Here is a 23,415-nt window from a genome sequence, read left to right as displayed (position 1 = left end):
ATCTCGAGGAGCTATCCTCAGTAGAGAAAACTGAAAGTTTGAGTACATCTGATAGGGTTAAAAGAAAGTTACATTAAGTGTTAGAGCTCATTACAATTTTCACATAAAATATTATCTGATCATCATCTTGATTTTATATGAAAAAACCATTATTATTAGCACCCAGTATTGAATGATTATCTGAGGCTCTGTTTCTGTGGCTTGTCCAAGGACAGTGAATGGTGAAAATGATACTTTAGAGGCATATAAGCAAAGCAAAAGTTACTTGGAGTATTTTAGATTCTAAGATTATCTTCCTACCAATGGCAAAACCAAATATCAGGAAAGCAAGGAATCTCACACTGAAATACACAGAAACCCCTGATGTTTTAACTCAATCAAGAAAATTCCCTTTCTCAATCTTGCAATAGGAAATAAGGAAATTCAAATTTGTATGCATACCTTATTTCCTCGAGGTAGCAATGCTTGTTGGTTGATGCAGCTGATAAAAATGTTGCCACGATCTCCAGGAGTCTTCAAAGCTGCACTACCGCTTGAGAGAAAAATCTACAATAGTACAGAGAAGAGAGTGGCCTGTTGGCATAAAAAGTCACAGCACACTGTCATCCATCCCATAGATACTAATGCCAGGAAAGGGAGACCTCTTTAGAACTAAATCTATGGCTGCGGTTTGGAGCAATAAAGGAAAGATCTGAGAGGTCAGAGTCACAGAGAAAATATCTCTATATTACAGAAGTGAAGAATTCCATTTTTATCCACAATAGCTAATACTGTCTAGAAACTTCTCAGGCAAGCAAAGAAGAAAAAAAAAAAAAATCAAGCTCGCCCCAGATGTCCAGAATATGCACCTTCATTGATTGGGCAGTCATATATGAGAAATGACCTCTCCGGAGGGTGCAATATGAATGATTAAAACTCCCTTTAATGCTCCAAACTACCTCCAAAGCTCAGTGGGAACTCTGTGTTGCATTACTGGAAAAAAATTGAGTAAATATACCATTTTTCCTCTTTAGACCTCATTCTTGACTTTTTCCTAAATACTCTCTCCAATATAGGAATCACTACTTTTTTCTTCTCCCAAACGTTATAGATGTTATAGCTACATAATTTAGAACAACGAGTGCTTGGGTTTAATCATGTAAGAGCATTTCGCCTATTCTAAATACAGGATGTGTGGGTTTTCTTATTTCTAACAGAAGATTTAAAATGTTTTATTTGTTACAATAAATATATCTTTAGCTAAATGAATTCAACTGGCTTTTACTGTATTGGAATCCATGCTAAATGTAGGAATTGCTTGGAATGAATGGACTTTAAAGAATATACTTGAGAGTGGGGGAGTTAGTCTCTTTTCTAGGAAATGAATAATCAGAAAAATAATAGTTCACCCAGAGAAGTGAAAGTCAATGAACAACATGGAAGCTGACTGTGAAAGCTTTCAGAAGATAGATAAAGCCAGTTAATATTTGGGATTACAGATATCATGAAATATTATAAAATAATGATATCCAGAGGTAAGGACAGGGAATGAAGAAAAAATAGAAGAAAATTTGAGCATCTATGGATATAAAGATACACTATCCCAAGCATGGAGCTTTTCTCAATTAAAGCAATGGTATTTACTAGAATGTTTTTGCATATTAATCCCCTAACTCAAAGTAGACACTCACATAATTGTGGAAAGAAAGGAGGAGGGTAGGGGAAAAGAGAGTGAGAAAGACAGAAATGAAACAGAGCCAATGATGAGCATCCCAGAACCTTTCCTGTGCCCTCTTGACTCAGAATCATCCCTAATACTTGTCTGTCATTTCTCCTCACCTTTTCCTGCCCTAGGTAAGAGATACCAATTTTGCATTCTATCCCCATCTTCTTCCACTATATCTTACCACCTTTTTGTAAAGCACACCAAGTTGGAAAATTCAGTAAAGAATTAATTCTTGTCTATCTCCAACCAGGTCCAAGGCAGAAGGCAGAAGGTCGACCCTCCCACTTCGCAAAGAAAGAGGTAACAGCTGTATTACTAGGTAATTTAACCAGATCATACAGTGGGTGGAGGCAGTATCCTTTTTGAATGGATGCACTGAACTAAGAAAAGACCACAGAACTGATTCCTATAGAGGTTTTTGTTTGTTTGGGTTTTTTTAGTCATCAAGTTATAACTCCTGATTAATAGAGAGCCAAACTCTTTTATGTGAGTAAAATTCCAGAAACAAATCCAATTGCATATCCCACTCCAGTCAGTAAACCAAGTGAGATAAAAGAATGAGTCACCATGCTGGTGTCCTTTTCATAAAGTAAAAGGTTTTTTTTTTCCCCCCAGAAAGGGGGGCTTACATGCTAAAATTTTCTTTCTGATAAAGGAGGATGAACTGATTCTCATGATTGAGAAAGAGATTAGCTACTGAGTAAGAGTCATAATGCTCACAGGAACCACATATAGCATTAAGCATGGAAGTCTTGTAGTCTTATGCTCCATTGTATGATTTATACATAATTCAGGTCCCAGAACTGGTAGTGATATACTTACCAGTTGTATCCGTAATAGCTACACCTTCCATACCCCTATTTAGCAATGGTTGGGGAGGATACCTAATGCTCTCTAAGATATGAACCAACTCAAGAAAAGGTGACCTGAGTGTATTAGCTAGCCACAGCTTAGCTTGCATTTAGGCTCCATTCAAAGAAAATAGGAGAACTTGCTATGCCCCCCCTGACTTCCCCATCTTTAAACGACAAACAGACAGAAGCAATGTGCCAGTGACCTACATTAACCCTGAACTTAAAGCAGATAGAAAGAACAATTACACTAATTGGTGCCAGATTCTGTTCTATGCAATAATTCAGTATATACGTATAACAATCTAATTCTAACATCACCACCACGAGCAGGATAATATTTTTCCCTTTTTGCAAAAGAAAAATAGAGAATTCACAAAGCTAATAATTTGCCTATGATCAGACTATTGGTAAAAATTTGAACCTGGCTCTATTTGACTCAAAATCTTACACTATTTCCATGCTGACATAATTTTTTTTTTCCCTGACACACAAAAACCTGTAAGATAATTAAGTACACAACTTGATGAGTTTGGAGGTAAGTAGACAGGTATGAAATTATCACCACAATCTAAGCTATAAGCCTATTCATTACCACTGAAAGCTTTCTCCTGTCTTACTATTATTACTATTTGTGATAAGAACAAACATGAGATCTAGTCTCATAGCAAAATTTTTCGTATACAATACAGTATTATTAACTATAGGCACTATGCTGTACAGTAGATCTCTAGGACTTATTTGTCTCATATAACAGAAACTTTGTATTTTTTGACTAATACTTCCCTGTTTTCTGCTTCCTCTAGCCTCTGGCAACCACCATTCCACTCTCTGCTTCTATGAGTTTTACTATTTTAAATTGCTCATATAAGTGGTACCACATCATATTTGTCCTTCTATGCCTGGCTTATTTCACTTAGGATGTCTTCTAGGTTCATCTGTATTGTGGCTAATGATAAGATTTCCTTCTTTTTTTTAAAGCTGAATATTTCATTGTATGCATATACCACATTTTCTTTAGCGACTCCTCCCGATGGTGGATTTTTAGGTTGCTTCCATGTCTTGGTTATTGTAAATAATGTTGTAATGAATATGAGAGTACAGATATCTCTACAAGATCCTGATTTAAATTCCTTTGCATACACACCGAAAAGTGGTATGGCTGAATCATATGGTAGTTCTATTTTTAGGTTTTTGAGGAACGTCCACATTGTTTTCCATATTGGCTTAACCAATTTATATACCCAGTAACAGTATACGAGAGTTCCATTTTCTCCACATCTTCTTGGTGAGATAACATTTATCTTTTTTTTTTTTAAATAAAAGCTATTCTACCAAGTGTGAGATGATATCTCATTGCAGTTTCATTTGCATTTCCCTGATGATTAGTGATATTGAGTTTTTTCATTTATCTGTTGGCCATTTGCATGTCTTCTTTGGAGAACTGTGTACTTGGTTCCTCTGCCCCTTTTTTAAAATCAAGGCATTTATTTATTTATTTATTGCTACTCAGTTGTATGAGTTCTTTATATGTTTTGGATAGTAAACCCTTCGAGACATATGATTTGCAAATATTATTTTCCCATTCTGTAGGTTGTCGCTTCATTTTGTTGATTGTTGATTTTTCATATGTGTATGTATATATATATATATATTCTGCAAACAGATAATTTTACTTCTTTTCAATTTGAATGCCTTTTAAATTCTTTTTTTGACTAATTGCTCTGGCTAGGACTTCCAATACAATGTTTGAATAGAAGTAGAAAGAGTGAGCATCCTTGCCTTATTCCAGATCTCAAAGACAAAGTTTTCAGTTTTTCACCATTGAATATGATGTTAGATGTGGCTGTTTCCTACATAGCCTTTATTGTGGTGCAGCAAATTCCTTCTGTACCTAAATTTGTTGAGAATTTTTATCATGATAAGGTGTTGAATTTTGTCAAATACTTTTCCTGCATCTATTGAGATAATGTGATTTTAATTCTTCATTCTGTTAATGTGGTATATTAATTGATTGACACATGCTGAACCATTCTTGCACCCCAGGGATAGATCACACTTGGTCATGCTATATGATCCTCTTAATGTGCTGTTGAATTTGGTTTACTAATACTTTGTTGAAGATATCTGCATCCATGTTCATCAGGTATATTCACCTGAAGTTTTCTTGTGGTATCTTTTTCTGTCCTTTGATATCTGGGTGATGCTGATCTCAGTGTTTATAAATGTTCCCTTTTCTATTTTTTGAAAGAGCTTGAGAAGGATTGATAATTCTTTAAATGGCCTGTAGAATTCACCTGTGAAGCCATCTGGTCCTGGGCTTTAATTATTTTTAAGTACAAAGTTATTGATTACTGATTTAATTTCCTTTATCATACTGTCTTTATCCAGCAGAAAATTATAGCTTGAAATACTGTGGAAAATGTATTAATTTAGCATTTTGTTAAATACCTTCTAGGCACAAGGCCGTACACAATCATTAAATTTTATGAAGAGAAATGTATTCAATATTTTTTTTAATTTCAGAGACAATACACTATGTAAAATTTTCAGGACAATTTGTTATTTCTTTGTAGTAGTTTTTATTCCATTCATTTGTTCAGCAAGTATGTATTCAGTACCACTAAGTACCATGCTCTGTTCTAGCACCTGTGATGGAGCTATGTGCAAAGGAGACCATCATGTCTCCTTTGTCATCATGGAGCCCACCTTCTCTTTTATGTAAGTATGTTTGTGTACTGCCTACAAATGTCAAAGAAGTGTTTTAGAAATGGAAGATTGAAGAGGAAGAGTGAAAAATGAAGGGTGAAAAAGTTTAGGTGAAGCACAACAAAGCAGAAATTTCACAATATATAGTGATCATCTGTGTGTTCAGGCCTAAGCCCTAGTCACAGAACTCTAAAAAAGAGAAAAGAAGAGAAAAATATGTGTTATTTATTTTAGGCCAATAATAATTTTCCTTAGTTTTGGAAATTTTAAGATTCATTTTTTGTTTTGTAGAAAAATAACATGAATGTCTTTAGCTTCAACCATTTGGGGGTACAAATAACATCAACATTTGAATCTCATTAGTTTGTTAGCATGGTCCTACATGATATCCAAACTCAACATCCATCTCCCACTGTATCCTCAGTAATTTCTGGGATTTCAGAAACGTTTTCTCATGTACACACATGTATTTTTATTTTTCAGTTAAAACAACCCTCTTCTCTGCATCTGTAACCTTCTTGAGCGTGGAGCTATGTTGTTTCAAAATTTAACCTCTCTTCTCATGGGAGTTCAATACCAATCTCTTTTAGAGGCAAGGACAAATGTCATACCAGTATGTTTCATTTATTCTTTCCTCATTCTGAGCATCTGTGCACCTATGTTCTCCTTCCTCCACAAAATTGGTTTCCCTAACTCTTTTCCCATTTCTGTTTTTAAAAAATTATCAAAACCCTTACGTATATCAACTCACACCAGTGAATGCTTGGAAGCAGGGTGTATCACACCAGTGAATGCTTGGAAGCAGGGTGTATCACCAGTCTCCTAAATGGAACCTAATTTTCTATAAGATTGGGACAGTCACTGAATTGGTCTAGGCATCATGTTTTTCATTTTTTAAATGGTAGATTTTAAATCTCCTTGGCTTTTTTCCTATTCAATATAATTTTTAAAATTGTAAAAAGTTCTGTTTTTTCCTTAAAAATAATCAAATGAGCGTTTTACAGGGTCTATTTTTATTTTTTAAAAAAACCTTTTAAGATGTTAAAAGATATTTATGCCTATAAATCTTTACAATTCTCCCAGAGTTTCTGTTGCATGAATATTTAATTTGTAGGCTGAGGGATTTGGGATAACAGTATCCTACTATAAAATGTCCTTATAGAATAAAGTAGATAGAGGCAATCTTCTGGAAAATAAATTATATGTATGTCAAGGCTATAGATCTAGAGAAAGCAAATTCCTCTTCACACAATTATGGGTCTCCCCTCCCCCAAAGAAGCCTGCTAGTTCTTATCCATAGTTCTTTTTTTACAGAAAAAAAGCTGGAATATTGCTAAAAAAATTAATCTGTCACTGAGGCATATGGAACTGTGAGTACTAGGAATGAAAGAATATTTATAAATAAAATATGAAGTAAATAACTAAGAAAAATATCAAAGAACTACTAATCAGCATGAAACTTAGATTACACATATGATTCAGGCATAAATATCAGTCTATAAAAATAATTATGGAAGGTTTGAGTGACTTTTCTCATTAATCATTTATTTTTTGGTTTTACTTAAAGGCAAATTCTGTAAGCTGATTAAAAGGAGGTTTTGCAGCCATGTGCTTCCTTATATGACATACCACCCTAGACTACAGTAACTGTACAAATAAGTCAACAAAAATACCGGGAAGCAACCTTTGGTATAAGCAAGGTTTCACAAAATGAAAAGAGATTAGTTATACAGTTAGTCCTTAATTATTTATTTCTAAGAAGTTATGACCATTGGGGTGCACATTGCAGCACTATTTACAATAGCCCAGTCATGGAAGCAACCTAAATGCCCATTGACAAAAACATGGATAAAGAAGATGTGGTACATATATAATGGAATATTACTCAGCCATAAAAAGGAATGAAATTGGGTCATTTGTAGAAACATGGATGGATCTAGAGACTGTCATACAGAGTGAAGTCAGAAAAACAAATATCGTATATTAATGCATACATGTGGAACCTAGAAAAATGGTACAGATGAACCAGTTTGCAAGGCAGAAATAGAGACACAGATGTAGAGAACAAACGTATGGACACCAAGGGGGAAAGTGGCGAGGGGCAGGGGTGGGGGTGTGATGAATTGGGCGATTGGGATTGACATGTATACACTGATGTGTATAAAATGGATGACTAATAAGAACCTGCTGTATAAAAAAAATAAAATTAAATTAAAAAAAAAGTTATGACCACTTCTGTGGTTTCATGCAATGCCACCCACTCATGGACCCTTAGAAATACGAAGCAGAAATCTAGTACTCTCCCCTGTGGAATGGAGTTAAAAATATTCTTAGATCAAATCTCATAATACATCTATATTTCCTTGAAACTCTAAAGCAATAAGAAAGGGGAAAAGACTCAAACTGAACTAGAATCCATTATTTTAAGCCAGTAATGATTATATTTTATGACTTCTAGTCATTATTTAAACGAAAATAAAAGCCTATATATTTTTTTCAAGTTAAAAAAGTTTAGTTTCTATTTTATCCATTTAATAAAACTCCAGTGGAATGGTAAGCTGTAAACAACCAAGATTTCAGGTTTTTTCCCATTCTATGCTACATTGTTTTATTGCTTTTTTAATAAAAGAGGAAAATATATTTAACATTTTTACTCTAAGTTATAAATAATTTTCAAGTTAAATTTATTAAAATTATAATTGACTTATTATCTTGAAAGTGCATAAGCATTATAGGTAGCAAAATGCCTTATGTTTGTAGATATTCACACATCTAAAGGAACTGGATGCTACTGAATAAAATATAATAAAAATATATATATAAAAATAAATATATTGTCAAAGCTTTAGACAATAATATAACCTAGTATATTTTCTTCTTCTACCTTTGCCATTAATTCTTACCACCAAAAGGAAATCCATTTATCCATATGTATCACTGGAATAGATGTGAAATAAGGAAGAAAAAAAATGATAAATGTCTAAGCTATTGGAGAGGTCAGTGCACATGAAATATTCTTAGGGGCTCTTATAACAGCTCTGCAATACCATAACATATTATTTCAAGTTGTTATTCTGTGTATGAGTATCTAGCTGACAGAACTGATTTTAAAGTGGGGCTCTGTTAAATGGAGCAGCGTGTGCAGAAAGAAATACCCCACGAGCATTCCTTCACACCTTATAACACCACCTCACTGGTTCATCCTTACTCTATGGCTGGAGACATGCCCAAAATCCACCAGAGGAAAGAATGGCCATATAGTTGTCACAGAACTTTTCAAATTATCTTTTCCTGTAAATATATTGGTCATATGCCTTATTAAAAAAAACAGCTCCCAAATTTGATATGATTTCTGCATTTTTTCTTACTATTTTTTTGCTCTACCACTTCTAAGAATATGGATAATGTCTTTAACTGCTGAAGATACAGGAAAAGAAATGATTAACATTTTTGTTGTAAATATTAAGTACCATATATGGAAAAATTGATACAGTACAAAGTGTAGAGAGATTACTAATTAATGTTAGTTTAACTTTTGGTTTAATGAAATTAAAAGTGTATTTGTATTCAAATTTCAGAATGAGAGCATCTTGTCTACTGTATTGGCAACATGATTTATTTTTTTAACTATTTTATTTGATAGTTAAACATATGACTTTTCTCCTTAAATATATTAATATAATAAACTATATTAACATATTTTCTAATTTTGTGTTACCCTTGCATTTCCAAAATAATACCCATGCTTAAAACTATATTATTCCTGGGCCTCCCTGGTGGCGCAGTGGTTGAGAGTCCGCCTGCCAATTCAGGGAAGGCGGGTTCGTGCCCCGGTCCGGGAGGGTCCCACGTGCCGCGGAGCGGCCGGTCCTGTGGGCCATGGCCGCTGGGCCAGCACGTCCGGAGCCTGTGCTCCGCAGCGGGAGAGGCCACAGCAGTGAGAGGCCTGCGTACCGCAAAAAAAAAATAAAAATAAAACTATATTATTCCTTTAATCTGCTTCTGGATGCTGATAATATTTTATTTAACATCTTTAATATTCATAAGTAAAACATAGTTTTATTTTTTGTGAAAACATCATGTTTTGTATTGATTTTATCCTCACATAATAGAAAGAATCAGGAATTTTTCTTCTTTTTTGATAATCTAGGAGAGTTTCAAAATCATTGGCATTATCTGTTCCCTAAATGTTGGTAAAATTTCTCTATGACATTCTCCATATATTCTGCTTTGGTTGAGGTAAAGGGATTGTTCTAAAACTTTCTTTTTTGAAATTGTTCAGTTTGGATGTTCTTTTTCATCTAGTGTCAGTTTATAAAAATTATATATTCCTGAGAAAGTATCCTTTTTTAATGAAGCCTTCAAATTTACATAGATGATTAAGAAAAGTCTCATTATTTTCTTAATTTGCTAGCCTATGTCTTAGTTTCTACTACGCTGGATACATTTTCCTCTTTCTTGTCCTTTAAATAGGTAGCTTCAAGTCTCCTGATTCAGAAAAGCTGCATTGAATCCTATTATTTAATTTTTGTTTTATATGACTGTTATGGGTTTTTCCTTTGAGATCAATTATGTTTGTACTGAACGCTGTGTCTGCTGTAGTGTGCCGTCCTCAGGGGGGTCGGTGGTTGATAAATCTCAGAAGTCAGTCCTCTGGGAACTTGCTCAGCTGAAGAGAGCTCCTTTACCTAAGATTCATACACTCATCCCAGTGCAGCCTACCTCCAACTACTAGTGGATGCAGGTACATAAAGACTTGACCTCTGGCTCAAATTGCTGATAACTCTGAATGGCCATCCCAGTTTCAGCATGCTCTACTGGTTCATCTGAAGCTTTCTTACGATTGTACCACAGGCCAAATTTTCCCTTTTGTTCGCTCCTGTTTCTCTTCCTTTTCAGGACAAGTGGATGTCCTGAGAGCTCTCTCCAGTAAACTTCCGGCATTCTCATTTCCATCAAGGGCTCAGTTCAGGAGTAGCCAAGATAAGTAGACACTAGAATTGTATTATGGTGGTGGAGTACTGTATTCGTTATCAACTGCTGTGTACCAAAGCTACTCAGAATTTGTCAGTTTATAACGACATTCATTGCCTCACAGAAATCCTGAGTTAGGGATCCACAAGCACCTCAGCTATGTGGTTCTACGTTAGGGTGTCTCAGGAGGTGGCAGTCAGGCAGGACTTCATTCATCTCAGGCTCCAGTGAGTCTGAAGGATCTGTTCCCAAGCTTTCTCACGTGGATGTCGGCAGGCCTCAGTTCCTCACTGGATATTGGGTAGAGAACTCAGCTCCTCGCCACACAGGCCTCTCCAAGGGGCTGCCTCATTAAATGGCATCTGGCTTCCCACAGAGCAGATATCCAAGGGAGACAGTGAGAGCTCAAGACCAAAGCCACATTCTTTTATGAGCCTCATCTCCAAAGTAACACACTCAACATTTCTGCCACACGCTACGGGTCTTAGAGAGCAATCCTGGTATAGTGCAGGATGGAGCTACACAAGGCTGTGAATCATAGAAGGCAGGGATCATCTGGGGCCACCTTGTAGGCTGCCTACAACAATTAGTCATGACAAGGCTGGTGTGCTAGATACATGTTGCTCTGCAACCAACTACCGGAAAATTTAGTGGCTTAAACAACACCTATTATCTCATCATTTTTGTGAGTCAAGAATTTGGGCACAGCTTAGCTGGATCCTCAGTTGCTGAGTCTCTTAGAAGTCTGCAGTCATCTCAAAGCTCGACTGGAAAGGATTTGCTTCCTAGCTCACTCACATGCTTGCTGGCAGGAGTAGTTCCTCATGGCCTTTGAACTAAGGTCTCAGTTCCTTATAAATTGTTGGCTGGAATCCTTTCTCAGTTCTGTGTCATGAGGACCTCTCCAAAGAATAACTCATGACGAGCAGTGGCATCAGAGCAAGCAAGAAAGAAGGCAGGAGAGAATGCCAGCAAGACAAAAGTCACAGTCTTCTGTAACTGAATTATGAACGGGACATCCCATCGTCTTGCCATATTCTGTTCACGAGAAGCAATCAGTAGGTTTATCCCACACTCAAGGGGAGGGGATTATACAAGTGTGAAGATCTTTGTGAGCCACACTACAGCTGGAAATGTGTACTCCATCAGAGTTTGTAAGTAACATTAGCTGCAGACACAAAATGGCTGTGTAATTATAAAAACTCACTGTTGGTGAACTGGAAGTTAGACTTGTAGGAGGAAATACTATTTTTTTATATTAGAAATCTATAAATCAGTCCTTTCAAAAATATGGAGGACACAGTAATACTAACAATAATGGAAATGAATGATTGTTGCTGGAGATAACTGATGCTTTGGAGAGAGACAATGTAGGGCTGAAAATGATTAACTATCAATTAAAGGCTGAAGACGGAAGTCAGTGGGCCTGCCTAGCAGCATATAAATCATATCTCCTGCAGCTGGAGGGCAAAGAAAACTGAGGAACAGGCTCATGACTTAATCAGAGCAGTAACAGAGCTCTGAAGATGGTCAAATTCTCAACCTAGACATGTTTGTGAAGCCAAGTTCAGGACCTTGATGGGAAAGAACTGAACCCTTAAACATGGGATAGGAACATCTGGGTTAAATAATATTCAGGGATGGCTTTTTAAGCAAGAAATATTCAAAGCCTAGATGTAATTCGAGGGATTTCAGAGCAGTGTCGCCTACAGAGTAGCGATCCTGTTGTGTCTTTAATACTGTCAGTAACAAGTTGTCTTTCCCAGTGCACTGGCCCTGGGTGGTGCGCCATCTTCAGTAAGTCCTAGCCAACAAGCACCAAATTTAACACTAAAAGCTTAGGAGTGATTGCCAGGTCACAAGCTGAGAACAAGACAATATTCTCAAGAAGGAAAATAGAGCAGAAATTCAAGAAGGAAAATGGTGTTATTTTGAAGACGAACTATGGAAATCTTCTTTCCAATGTTGCCAGCCATTACTGACAACTGAGGGCTGAGCAGTGTCTAACAGTAAGTTCAACTATCAGCCCAAATGTCACCATTGCCAAATAACTGTATTTTTCTGGGTCTCGGTGACCTTTTCAATTAATCAGGATAATATTATTTTCACCATGAACATTCTACAGAGGTTCAGAAAACCATTTATTTTGTATTAAAGTTATAGCCTTAGTATAGGAACAAAGAAAGCTATGTCTCCAATGTTCGCTCACAGAAAATGGGGGCATGTGTCAGAGAAAAAGCTCAGTATCTGAGACAAGTTTTGCAAAATGTTAAAACAAAAGTGAGCAGAGGTTATATATAGAAAGTTGAAAAGAGGAGTACTCTGAAAACCACCATTGTTAACCTCTGCCCCCTGCTCACGTGGAGGATGCAGTCACACTTAAGAAACTTGTTTGTGCTGCCTTCATATTTTGCTGTAAAAGAAGGAAAACATGCATAGAAATGTAAGCTCCAAATAATTACTCACTGCCAACCCCTAGAAGCCAGCCCTGAAGCAATTCTCCAACCCTATTCGTTGATCTGGGCAATGAGTCCCCATGACACTCATCTGTTTACTCTTGCCAGGTCAGAAAGTCTTAACCTCACCACAGAGCCTTGCCCCCAGGCCTCTTCTCAAGTTTCCTCGTCCAGGCATCCAAGAAGTTACACCTCAGGTCACCCTACTCCTGCTCTTGCCTATCTCACTGGACTGCACAGTTATTCTCTAACTTGTTCTCCACTCTCAGCTATATGCTATTAACTGTTTCCTTTAAAGTCAATCTAGTTGCAAAAAAAGCCATTTCAACTTTTTGTAGAGCAGTGGTTAAGAAAAAAATAGACAAAATTGGGGGGAAAATATGGGAGGTGGATCTGAGTCACTCAGAACTGTCTTAACCATTCTAATCATAACCATTAATTGTGATAAGTAGATTGTAATAATATTCATCTTTGCTCCTCTAAAGAGCTCAAAGCATTTTAAGGAATCGACACATTATCTATATACTGAAAAAGAACCCCTAGGAATAAATCAGTGGGGATTTAAGAAACAAATATTTTTCAAACACACTTCATTATTTGTACCATTTCCTTTTTATTCCCTTTCTGGACAGTACATGATAAAAGCCACCATCTTAATGTCAGACTTCTTACTGGGGTGAGAAGCCCATTTTTAGTTAACCTCCCTCTTTGAAGATTTCCCTTTTGGTGATTGTATTAGTTTGCTAGGATTGTCATAACAAAGTACCTCAAACTAGGTGTCTTAACAGAAATGTACTGTCTCTCAGTTTTAGAGACTAGAAGCCCAAAATCAAGGTGTCAGAAGAGTTGGAGGGCTGTGAGGAAAGGCTCTAGTCCACTCCTCTCTCTTTGGCTTGTAGATGGCTGTCTTCTCCCTGTGGAAGTGTAGCTGTGTCTTAACATCATCTTCTATGTGTGCCTGACTCTGTGTTCAAATTTCCCCTTATTATAAATAACCTATTATATTGGATTAGGACCCCACCCACTCCACTATGACCTCATCCTATCTTTTCTTTAATTGATATTTATTTTTTATTGTCATTTTTTATTTAATTTTTATTGCAGTATAGTTGCTTTACAATGTTGTGTTAGTTTCTTGCTGTACAGCAAACTGAATCAGTTATACGTATACATATACCCACTGTTTTAGATTTCCTTCCCACTTAGGTCACCACAGAGCACTGAGTAGAGTTCCCTGTGCTATACAGTAGGTTCTCATTAGTTATCTATTTTATACATAGTAGTGTATATATGTCAGTCCCAATGACCTCATCCTATCTTAACTAATAATATCTATAATGACCCTACTTCCAACTAAGGTCACATTCTGAGGTACTAGTAGTTAGGACTTCAACATACAGATTTTAGGAAGACACAACTGAACACTTAACCAGTATGTTAAAGCTTGATACAATGTAAAAAATACTCATCAGTGGGAAGAAAAAAAAATGATAGATTAAAACGTGAGATCTAGAGAGAGAAGGTTCCAACTTTTTTGACTGTGTAGCTTCACAACCTTGAAAAATTCCTAGAAGAGCAGTTTTATATGTACAATTGTAGGTTCCTTTATGTGAACTTTAAGCTATAAAATAGATCTTAGGGCAGCTCATCAAATTACAAGGCTCACCAAGCCATTCCTGAAGTTCTTTTTAATTCTACTGCTTGTATCAGATGATTTAATTTTTGAAAATTATCTTTCTAAATAATAGACAAAACAGTATCCATTAACTGTGGTAAAGGAGGCCTATGACTGTGATAGAAAGATTCAAGAGAGCAAATGGAATTTCTGACTCTAATAGCTAAAAACCTAACAAACGCTCATAGATCCTTTCTACAGAACACATGACAAATCATAAATTCCTTTATTTTTTTTACTTTCATAAACCATTTGTTTGGACCAACTGAGGAAGAGCTAATAGTTTTTTTCTTTCTCACTGACTTAAACCAACTAATTATTTGGATGCCATGAAACCATGCAAACCTAATGCCATATACACTTTTAAAGGTAGAACCTGCTTAAAAATTCAGTTTAATAAAGAAAGCCATCCCCCTTACATTTACACCTGCTTTGTGTAAATTATATAAAGAACAAAGTCAGGGATTGACTGGTGGGCATCTGAGTGATGAGTGTGTAACACATGAATTAAAGTTTTGATTTTCAATTTAGGTGATAACCCTAGAATGCTGATAACACTTTCTTTGTGTTATAAGTGCTAGTAAATTAAATATTATTTTGATAGAAAGTATTTGGTAATTCAGTAAGACTGTCAATTTTAATTAACATTAGGGCCATTTCCCCTCACCTGTTCTACTGGTTAATATTTATCCTGATATTTAAATGTATAAGGTGAAAATATTATTTACTTTCCTCACTTCTCAGTTACACAAATTTGTTCATTCAAAATGTTTCATTCAATATATTTTCTAGAATGTTCTTTCTAACTTAATGTCAAAGTGAGGTCAATCCTCCTAGTTCATTTTTATGTGGCCTCAAATAAACTCTTATTTAAAGTACATGCTTCCCAAACTACATTTCATAAACACTTGTATTAATGGGGATATAACCTCTGTCTTAGTTCTTTCCCTTCACACTAAAATTATAGAGAGAATCTACCACATTGAGAGTTATAGCTCCCATATGTAAACTGGCCATTTTATATTAGGCTTTATAGATTTATCTTTAATCCTTAAAGCAATCCTATCAGTTTAGGCTCTCTGATTATAAACAATGACAAATATCAGGTGTCTTTAAATAAACAAACAAATATAATAAATAATTGATTTATGTAAACAAAAGCCCAGAAGTAGGTGTGGCTTCAGACAAGTTTTGACCTGGAGATTCAGAGTCATTTCATCCCATCTTAATCTTGCCTTTAAGGTGCATTCAGCAAAGCAACTGACAAGGGATTAATCTCCAAAATATACAAACAGCACATGCAGCTCAATATCAAAAAGCAAACAAACAACCCAATCAAAAAATGGGTGGAAGATCTAAATAGACATTTCTCCAAGGAAGACATACAGATGGTCAGGAGGCATATGAAAGGATGCTCAACATCACTAATTATTAGAGAAATGCAAATCAAAACTACAGTTAAGTATGATCTCACACCAGTCAGTATGGCCATCATCAAAAAATCTACAAATAATAAATGCCGCAGGGGGTGTGGGGAAAAGGGAACCCTCCTACACTGTTGGTAGGAATGTAGATTGGTACAGCCCCTATGGAGAACAGTGTGGAGGTTCCTTAAAAAACTAAAAATAGAGCCAATATGTGATCCACCAATCCAATTTCTGGGCATATATCAAGAGAAAACCATAATTTGAAAAGATACATGCACCCCAATGCTGCAGCACTATTTACAATAACCAAGACATGGAAGAAACCTAAATATCCAACAACAGATTAATGGATAAAGAAGATGTAATACATATATAAAATGGAACACTACTCAGCCACAAAAAAGAAAGAAATAATGCCATTTGCAGCAACATGGATGGACCTAGAGATTGTTAGATTAAGTGAAGTAAGTTAGGCAGCGAAAGACCAATAATCATATGATATCACTTATATGTGGAATCTAAAAAATGACACAAATCAACTTATTTACAAAACAAAAACAGACTCACAGACTTAGAAAACTTATGGTTACCAAAGGGAAAAGTGGGGGGTTAAATTGGGAGGTTGGGATTAACATATACACACTACTACATATAAAATAGATAAACAACAGAGACCTACTTTATAGCAGAGAAAACTCTACTCAGTACTGTGTAATAACCTATATGGGAAAAGAATCTGAAAAAGAATAGATACATGTATAACTAAATCACTTTGCTGTATCCTGGAAACTAATACAGTATTGTAAATCAACTATACTCCAATATAAAAAAAAAAAAAATTAATAGCAAAAAGGAAGGGTAAACATATAAGCAGAATCTTTGGAGAGGAAGCTGAACAACTATGGGGAAATGAACAGGAGGGTCTGACAAGAAAAGATTGTTGCTGTGTGCTTAGTGGATTCCCAAGAAAATCTGATGAAAGGCACTGATTAGCTTGGGCTGCTATAACAAAGATCCAAGTAGTTCCTCAGTGTTACATCTTTGCTTCCTCTCACCTGGGATCCTCCTTCATATTCTATAGGATGAGTAGAAGAAAAGGAATACACATGTATAACACACACTTCCTCTTTTCCTGATTCTAATGCTGGAATCTCTTACATTAGTCAGTAACATCAGTGTTCTTGTGAGAAACTGAATATACAAACAGACATTGGGCAGACCATAAATGACAAGAGAACTCTGACTCACAACCTCTGCAGCAACTAGTCCAGAAAGTCAAACGACACCTCTGTAGCAATAGGCAAAAAGGTAAAAAAAAATTTGGTCAATGACTGTCATCTTCTCTAATTTTTCCTCCTGCTTCCAACTCAAGACCAACCAGGAAAACCCCAATATACTCTCCGATCAATCACATAGAATACTTAGCTTCTGGGTGGCCTGATTTCAGCTTCTTCCTTCTGCCAAAGAAAATTACACCACACTTTTCTGGTGTAAAAATTATTCAAAACTATCTCAGTAGAGGTCAAGACCATTCATTGGAAGAGGAGACAGTAACCCAACTAAGCTCTCTGAAACAAAAGGTGGAAGGATTTTTAAATGCTGGGATGAGCCAATGTAACAACATTGGAGGATGTTAACAGGGAGGTAGGTTAATGTCATTAAGCTACCTGTGTTTACTAATTGTTCCATCAAACTTAAGCTCCTATGCTCCCAGAGACAGGGAGACAAGGGCCCTGTCTTTTTTTTTTTTTTTTCCTGCGGTATTTGGGCCTCTCACTGCTGTGGCCTCTCCCGCCGCGGAGGCTCCGGACGCGGAGGCCCAGCGGCCATGGCTCACGGCCCAGCTGCTCCGCGGCATGTGGGATCTTCCCGGACCGGGGCACAAACCCGTGTCCCCTGCATCGGCAGGCGGACTCTCAACCACTGCGCCACCAGAGAAGCCCCTGGGCTAGGCAATCTTGTAAGCTCCCTTATCGTATGGTTTGGCTGCTCCCTGCTTAAAAGCCAATACTCGAGTGATGAGTGTCAGTAGGAAAGAAAAGGCTGTTTTATTCAGGAGGTCCATAAACTGGGAGAAGGCAGACTCATGTCCAAAAACCAACTCTGAAGATTCTGCGGGACCATGAAAGTGGGGCTCCTAGTTCCTGGAGAAGAACTCAAAGGTACTGTTATGAATATTCTTTGAGGAGGAACCAGGACCCTGCCCCAGGGCTTCACTCTTGTTTCTTGACTGCTGTTCCTTTGTTTCTCCATTCCCTTCCTTTCTTGATAAGCAATTGCTTGAATCTGCCCTTTGGAATTCAAGGAAGGTGAAGGAGGCTGAATGAAGCCTATTTTCTACAAACAAGAAAGGCACCACCACGGAAAGGACTGGTAACCAGGAGGGCGTCACAGGGTCCTGCTCTGTTTCATTACCTCTCAAGAAAACTCTGCTATGTGGATAAATCTATATTGAGTTGGAGGAGACCCAGTTCCTCAGATGAGCGGAGGACTGACTAAGGTAAAACCTTAATGTTATGGCAGTTGGAAAAAATGGCCCAATATGTTTCTTTAACCTTGCTAAATTTTCAACAAGCTTTTAAATTACAATTTTTAAAAAATTTGATTCCGATTAAAGTTTCAATGCATCAGGAAAGAGTTGCCAAGACAGAAACTGTTCCAAAGAAAACACTTTTTGGTGGCTTATGTGGGAATATTTCCAAAAAGTAATATAGACTCCTGAAAAGACAGGATCAAAACTCTCCAGGAGTCTGGGTGCTAAGCCCATTATTGCTTTCTAGGTGCTACTATTAGCAAAGCATAGCAAAGTCGATCAACGCATTTTGGTCAATAATCCCCTCAACTATTAACAGGGGACAATGTGAGCTTCTAAATGAATTTCTTGAGCTAGATAAGGGACTCATTACAATGAGAAGAACAATTTGTTTTAGCAAGGGGAAATAGGATTTTTTTTGAAAAACACATCTATCTCTTCACTCTCACATTTAACCTGATTGTAAAGGATGTGATTATTGACTCTTTTCTGTAAATTTTATTTAATATTTTTTTGTATTTTCCCACCACTTTTGGATTGCAAAATTTCCCACCACTTTTGGATTGCCAAAGCAAGCAAAAGTTTCCTTCAATTTAAAATGTTGTCAGTTTTCTACAGTATACATTGCAGGAATATGTGTTTCTCTCTTACTATTATTGGTGGTGGGGAACCTCTGTTTAAACTTAGTGAAGTCTCAGAGGTGGTTGATAAATAATTTCCAGAAAAAAATAAAAACGAAAACCAACTACTGTAAGGGCTTAAGGCCCACTTGCAAAGGTTATGTTAAAATAAAGCCAGAGGGTATGGAAAAGATTCATTATAGCATGCCACATCTCTCCCAAGTAAAAATTAACTCTAATAAATTCAAAGAGAGAGAGAGAGAGAGAGAGAGGAAGAGAAAAAAAAATAAAAAAAAGGAAGCTGCAATGGCTGCTGTTCCTATAATAAGAAGCCGAATTTTATGCTCTTATCTGGCGGTTTAAGCAGAATAAAGTGACACACATCTTGAAATGTGAGAATGAGGCAGAATAAGAGAATGTTTGTAAGAGGAGTAATTTCAGGCCCCCATGGGGCTTCACATAAAACTCATTTGCACATAAACAGGGCTCTCTTATGGATGATGGATAAATGAAATTCCCAGCTCCTAGTGTATTTCTTTTTATACTAACAAGACAGGAGAACAAAATCCAGGCTAAAATTACTTTGAAAATTAGAGCAATTTCTAAATGAATTGCACTTCTAAATTAGTGACTTTTGGACATCTCCCTCAGGTCACTAATGCAGGTACTCTTATCAGTTACTCCTGTGATATTCAATATTCCTTAACAGTATTGTCCAATGAAGCAAAAAAAAAAAAAAAAAAAGGTGAAAATGGCCTCTGAGTTTTAATCAATACATGAAAGCCTTCAACTAAATTTTACATGAGAGAAAACATATATGGACTTTAATCTTTCAAGCAAAATCTTCCTGGAAAGGAGAGATGTGGGGAAAAATTTAAAACAAAACAAAAAAAAATCAATTAAAAATGTACGAGCGCCATCTGGTGTAGGAAATAAAAACAAATACAGCCTTCAGCAGTCAAATGAACTACCCTTTTGTGGGTTCATCTCAGTGCAATGGGGTTACGGTGGGACTCAAACAGTAATTTTTAAAATAGAATTCACTTTATGTCTAATACTCAGATGTGACTAGTTAGCATGTGGTTCAGAACTCAATGAACCTAGGGAAGTGAGGTTGGTTAAAGCAGTGAGTTTGCCATTACTCATATATTGTCATATTTCAGGCAAAAATTTACGTTGTAACTCAAGAATTCATATATTTGCTGCAGTTTTACACTCTCATATACTTCATTAAATCTTCCCTGATATGTGAAAAGTATATCTACACTTTCAGAAGCAATTCCTCTTTAGAGATATAGGAGAAACAGATGGGTAGCATATCTTTAAGGAAGAAAATTTGACGCTTATGATGCTAATGTGCTAAGATAAATTTAGCAATGCATTTTTTAAAAAGGAAATATAAGTAGTGGTATTTGACTGTCTTGGAAATTTATGCACTTATCTATTAATAGAACCTGAAAACTATACTGCACTCCATCTGGCTCTGCAACTGATTTTTACTACATGTATACATTTAAAATGTAATAACTCACCCTGTTCTCTTATGTTCCCAGTATACTCCGAGCTACAGCCGTTTTTTGACGATTTCAAAGACCAACAGAATATTTCACAAATGAGAATACATACTTACTACTCAAGAACTGTCAGCCCTCTGATATCAAGCAGTCTTTAGGCATGCTCTCTGTGGTTTGGCTGTATGAATGAGTCAAATAACATGACTGTTTCTTTCTTTGAATAAATGCATTTGGCAAGATTTTTAGCTATGCTCTTTTCCTACAGATATCTAAGTAACAGGCAGTACAAAACACAGCCATAAAAGGCATGAAAGGATAAGTTATATATCTCTTGTCATATAGAATAAGAGATTTGAATAGTATAGTCTATGTTTCTTTTGTTATTAAAAAGCTGGACTTTTATTAAAAGATAAAAAATACTTAAATGGTGAAAAACTGGGTCATTAGAATGATCTACCTTTTAATCTCTGATAACAGACTATTGCTTCAAAAATGACTTCACAAGATGATGATGTTGGCACCTAATGTTTAAGCAATGATGAGAGGTTTTGTGTGTTTTCCACTTGCAACCCCAAGCAATTATCCCTTCCAGAAAAGAACTGGACCAAGAGACACTAGGGGAGCTGGCTACGCATGTCTTCCTCGTGTCCCATGAGAGAAATGATACATGTGGCAGAGGAGAGGACTGACTGCTGGGAGTGGGATGTCTCAGCACCTGGCAGCCTGCTGTAACTTCAGGGCTGAGGCTGGCTTAGAGCAGCAAGGGGCAGGAGGGGGCTTGAACGCGACGCAGGCATCTAAAACGTTTCCTCAGAAATGACGCTATTCACACCAGGTTACGAGTTCAGAAGGGGCTCATAGGGAACCGAAGTTTTGACGTAAAACAAGATAAAAAAAATTCAGTACCAAATTTTTCTCCTGGAATTTAGGAATAACTACATTAGCTACATTGCACTAAATGTCTACTGCATTCTGGAAATGGCTCAGGCATGAAAAAGTTATGTTGTTTGCATAAAATCAAAACTCAATTCAAGACATTTCCTAATAGTAATAGATATAAAAGTAGGGGAAATATCTTCTTGGAGTACATAAATTTGCAAGAAGTATATTTTTTGCTTTGAAACATGCATTCACTACTTAATAAAAATCGATGAGCAAATTTTTCCTTTTCCTTTTTTTTCAGTTATCAAGAGCTTTGTGCCCTAACACAAAATACAAGATTGCTTAGAGGCTCATTATGGCAGCATCAATTTTGCAGTCATATTACAAACATTTTTTTCAAACTTCCCATGATTTGTACTTGGATATAGGTTGATTTTTGCAAACTTAAAGGTACATGTCTTATGACTTTTCATAAAATTTTCTTGCATTACCTTTAACATTAAGGAATACTATGTCCTAAATTAAAATTTTTCTTTGTGGTGGTTTGGCCTTTTTCTTATTTTTTTCTCTAAATTCTGATTAAATTTCTGTTAATTCCAAAGTTTCTTATTTTAGATGCTTTTGTCAGCACTAATGATATAACATTAATTATGAACATCTGAATGAAATTATGTAAATAAAGTTTTAAATTATAAGAGTAATATTTACAAAAATATACTGAGGAACTACTAGGCTTACAGAATACTAACAAAGAACATTAGATATTACTTTTTACCAGTTAAAACTATGTTATCATGTAACAAGAACAACAACCAACAATACACCAGCCACAAAAAAGATTTGCAGCACTTCAAGTTTTATGCATAAAGTGAGAATATTAATGTATCTATATCCGAACAGTTTGAAGTTCACATAATCCAAGTTAGATAAATGTGACCTACATAGATCACTGAATGTTTTATAAACATTAATTCAGTTAAATTGACAAAGGCTCTTATGAAGCAAATGACATTATACCAACTGATGGATGTGGAAAATAAAACTCATAGAGTTTAAATGAGATCTGCAAGTTGAAACAGTTAGTTACTAGTGACAGATCTGCGATTTGAACCTACTTCTCTCTGATCATTCCGCTGCTCAACACTGAGTTTTAAAACCTGGCCCTTATTATTGGTACAGTTCAATACTGAGCTACATATTACCAAAGAAAAAGGAGAAACTGACATAAGAGAAGTTCTTTAGGAAGATTATGAACTTCGAGAGAGAAACCTATACACACACACACACACACACAAGTAAATATACAACTTTATATAATAAAGTTGATAATATATAACTTTAGTATGTTGGTGTGTGGTGAGGAGTTGTAGTTAATCAGCTGAAGGATCCCTGCTGTCAGTCTGATGGGGGAGGAATGCAAGCTAACATAAAATTATAATGCGTAGTAATGAGAAATTTGATAAAGTTTCATGTAGGATCCTGTAAAAGCACACAAAAAAAGCAATTAATGTAGTCTTGGGTTTGGGGTACATTTTTTAAAACATCCCCCAGGGTAAATTACCTGAGAAAAACTTTGAAGGTCAAGTAGAAATTATGCAGGTGAAGAGAATGGAGATGTAAAAGGCATTAGAGACAGAGAAAATAGCACGTGAAAAATTTCAGCAGTGAGAGAGCAGGTGATGGTGAAATTACAGTTTAGTTCCTGACAACTAATCTATAGAGTTATGTGTTAGGGTGCGAAGAGATGAAACCAGACATGGAAACAGGGACAAGTCAGGGAGGGCTTTTTATATTTAAGACAATTTGGAGTTATGGAATATTTTAAGCCAGGGACTGACAGGTCGAATTGACAACAATATAGAAACATAGTAGAGGGTCTTGTCATGAGAAGTAGAGAAAAGGGATAAGATTTTTTTAACTTAGCCAGTCAAGAAAATGATGAGCCTTGAATGATGGATTAAGACAAATAAATGTCTAGTATATACGACACACAGTGATATAAAATGATCCACTAATGGTAACTGAAACATATATTTATCTATATTTCATGTTTAAAATTTTCATAATAA

The 23,415-nt window shown here is 36.0% G+C and overlaps 1 long non-coding RNA gene across 1 annotated transcript in view; it reads right to left on the bottom strand.

Annotated features, from left to right (window-relative positions):
- Positions 1-797, bottom strand: part of LOC125964600 (uncharacterized) — a 103,554-nt gene extending 102,757 nt beyond the window's left edge. The window contains exon 1 of the long non-coding RNA XR_007477755.1: positions 442-797. This is a non-coding gene — a long non-coding RNA (uncharacterized LOC125964600). The remainder of the gene's footprint in view (positions 1-441) is intronic.
- Positions 798-23,415: the final 22,618 nt, after the last annotated feature.

The sequence above is a fragment of the Orcinus orca genome, chromosome 6 (assembly GCF_937001465.1).
Source record: "Orcinus orca chromosome 6, mOrcOrc1.1, whole genome shotgun sequence".
Lineage (NCBI taxonomy): Eukaryota > Metazoa > Chordata > Mammalia > Artiodactyla > Delphinidae > Orcinus > Orcinus orca.
This window is presented reverse-complemented; position numbering and strand designations above follow the sequence as displayed.